Consider the following 3,436-nt stretch of genomic DNA (forward strand, 5'->3'; position numbering starts at 1 on the left):
TATTACGCCATTGGGATATGTGAAACGTCATTTTCCATCGTGCAGGAAGAAGTATGCGTGGGAAATACCTTCCTACACTTGGTCTTGGCTAATGTTTTGGCCTGACCTCGTATTTATCGAAAATACCTCGGGCCTAACCTTTCATTCGCAAAAAAAAAAATCAGTCAGATCTAAACATTATTCCAGCCCTGGCCAGGAATATATTGTCTACGATGATCGGCTCGAGCCCAGTTATATAGAAGAAGAGTATCCCCCCCCCCCGGCACGATTGTTGCTAGCGGAACACCTCATCCGAAAAGGTGTGCTTGTGCCCGTTCAAAACTCACCGTCTTTGTCGGCCGGCTCCACGTTTATCATCGTCTGGGCATACTTCTTCGCGGTATGTCTGATTTTGTGCAGGACATGCTCCTTCAGGTCCTCCTCGAGCCCCATGATCATTCCCAAGTCAGTCCACACCTGGAAACATCGCAAAATCACATTAACCCGCGCCCGGCTGGGGGTCCTGGATTTCCACGCCCTGCTGGGGGGGGGGGGGTGTTTGAACACCCCCCCTTGTAACTCGGCTCCTGGGCCACGTAGCGATACGCGGAAGGCGGCGTTCGAAAGAGCGTCAAAAATAATGACGAAATCACTTCTGTCATTTTTTTGGTCAGGTCAAAGGTCAGGTCACCAGAGGTCATTGAAGGCAAAATTTCGCCGATTTCCAGGTCGAATGTCGAAAATTTCCAAGAAGCCAACGCATAACTCGGGAACCAATAGAGCTACAGCGCCGCGGAAAAGCGCATTCGATAGCCCTATTAACGCCCTTTCTGAGTAATTCTCTCAGATTTGACCTAACGTCAACGGCTTTGCCTGCAGGGGGCAAAAACTGCAAAAATAGCCGATTTTTTCGGAAACAGTTTTTCTGCAATAACTTTTGACCCAAGCCCTATACGAGCTTACTTTTACCGGCATCATGTTCCTCTCGTCAAGACGCATCGATTGAACTACAGCTTGACCTTGAAAGGTCAACTTGAAAATTTGACCTCAGGTCAAGGTCATGACCTGACCGGAAAGGGTCATGTTGCATATCAGTCGATCCGTATCGTCGAGCTGAACACATCTAAGGCGTTTTCATCGCTCTAGCATGCCTCTATCAAAAGTTATTTGCGAAAAACTGTTAGATACCATTCGTGACCTAAGATGACCTCAGGGCATAAACAAGGGTCACGGACACCATTTTTATGTTCAGTGTGTCTAAACCACTTGTAATTCGATGTTTGGGAGTGTTTATAATGTCTTTCGTCCAAAAGAGGCGCATTTCAATTTTCTCCCATTGACTTATAATGGGGAGGTCGCAAAATTGACCTGACCTTAGGTCATCGATATCAAAATTCTGAGATTAACATTTTGTACATGCTATTGCTCTTAGCAATCGCTGAAAGTTTCAAAGTGGTCGGTCACTCGGTGTAGCTATGACAGACATGGAAACTTTTTATGAGGTGAGGTCACTTCAAGTGACCTGGTGACCTGACCTTGAATGACCTTGGTCTGAAATTTTTACAACATGTGTAGAATTGATGTATAATAAGGTGTACCAAAAACGGCGGCGCTCCGCGCCGCCGTTTTTGAGATATTCGCGAAAAACCACAAGGGGGGGTGTTCAAACACCCCCCCCCCCCCAGCAGGGCGCGGGTTAATGAATGGAATTAACATCAAGCAACATCAAGTGAACATTATATCATTGTGGAAGGTCAGGTCAGGTAAGTTACTCCAGCTCACAAAAAGTTTGAAAGCGCGCCACGTCAAGTGTCAACCTCTGGTGATCTTTTACCTGATAAAAATGACTGGAATGCTTTCGTCATGGTTTGTGATAAGATTCCCAACTCCGCCTTGAGCGTTTCGTTACGGTTACGTTGCTTAGGACCCGCCAAGTTAGATGGGAGGGGGGATGGGTGACTTCCCAGCAGGCGGTAGAAAAACCAGAATTATACAAATTTTCCAGATGTTTTCCTATCCAATGTTGTTCCCTGATAGCGCGGATATAAAATGGTGCCACTAATTATATAGTTAGTTCAGTTCAACCATCCCCCGTTAACGAGTTTCAAAATTCCTTTACCGTTACATCACGCTGCCGCGCTGGCGGGAAAAAAGTTCCCACGCATTCATAATACATAGGAAGATGGTGATCATCTGGGTCAACTGGCGAGCTTATAATTGGGAAGTTTATAAAAAACACGTTTACATGAATGTTTGAAGCCCCGTTTCTCGATAATCCACCCTTAAAAGGCACAGATGTCAAATGTGACATTTTAACTACACCACGCTTACGCATAGCCACTGTGACGTCACCGTGGCGGTCAAATTTTCCTACTGAACTACCCTGTTAGTAAAGGAATCTCGAGTTCAATCACACATAACATTAGACAAGACTTTTAAATACCGAGTAAAGCAACACTTACGGCAGCTTCGCTGTACATATCCGGGAATATCTCCTTCATCTCCTCGCCAGTCTTCCGGTTTCGGTTGCTCGTGAGGCATATCCGCCGAACCTCGAAGGAATCTTTGAGAACAGATGTCTTGTGAGTGACATCGGCGTGCTTTAGCTTGGCACTGAACTTGGCGGTTTCGGTGCAGATGTCTAGCTTCGACTTCTTCGTTTTGGGAAACATCCCCGGCATCCCCTCTTCAGCTGCCGCACGCTTTTTCACGACGATGCCCCTGGCTCGTCTTTCCGTGTCGATGACGGCGTTGCTCAATGCTCAGTGGCTTTCGACAGTTCTTGAATCTGTTCCGAAGTTTCTGTCGGAAGCTGTTCTTCCGCAGAGTCACCTTTGAGAAAGAAAAGAACCGTTTTTTTAATTTCATGGACAGCTTTATCAGGCAGTGAACACTGAACAAGATATAAATACGTTCATTAAACGTGTTTTCTTCTATCGTGATATTGGGAGAATAGAAACAACAAAAAGTAGATGTCCGGATATGACCGCTTTAACAATTTGTTTTGTTTGTTTGTAACAACAATTTGTCAATTTGTTTTGAAAATTTGTCTTCCAGAATTTCATCATCGCGGAAATCTTCGTCCGCAAATCTACGTCAACGCATTTCTTGGATTGTATGGTCATACTACGGATTACTGTAAAGTCATAGTAACAAAACACAAAGTACCTATACAGTAATTTCAGCTTACCTTCGAGGACTGGGACGCTTGCTCGGCTCTCTGACAGAAGGCCTTGATTCTGACGATTTGAGCACAATGGCGGTCGCGAATGGTCGCGAACTGAAGAGACGTTCCGAAAATATTATTCTTGGAATAATACTGTGCTGGACGAATAGATTAATCACTTTTAGATTAGTTATGTCACAACGGAATAGGATTTTCAAGAAAGTGATACAGTATTGCTTGAAATACGCTCCCGAATACTCCCGAAGAATAATGTTAGTAATGCTACCACAT

The 3,436-nt window shown here is 44.9% G+C and overlaps 1 long non-coding RNA gene across 1 annotated transcript; it reads right to left on the reverse strand.

The window, feature by feature from the left end:
- Window positions 1–417: 417 nt before the first annotated feature.
- LOC122368638 lies at window positions 418–3,195 on the reverse strand. Its single transcript, XR_006254272.1, has 3 exons — window positions 3,170–3,195; window positions 2,442–2,811; window positions 418–456 (listed from the first exon to the last, which is right to left on the reverse strand). It is a non-coding gene; the product is annotated as an uncharacterized LOC122368638 (long non-coding RNA).
- Window positions 3,196–3,436: the final 241 nt, after the last annotated feature.

This window comes from Amphibalanus amphitrite, unplaced genomic scaffold (genome assembly GCF_019059575.1).
Source record: "Amphibalanus amphitrite isolate SeventyFive unplaced genomic scaffold, NRLGWU_Aamphi_draft 000963F_arrow, whole genome shotgun sequence".
Lineage (NCBI taxonomy): Eukaryota > Metazoa > Arthropoda > Thecostraca > Balanomorpha > Balanidae > Amphibalanus > Amphibalanus amphitrite.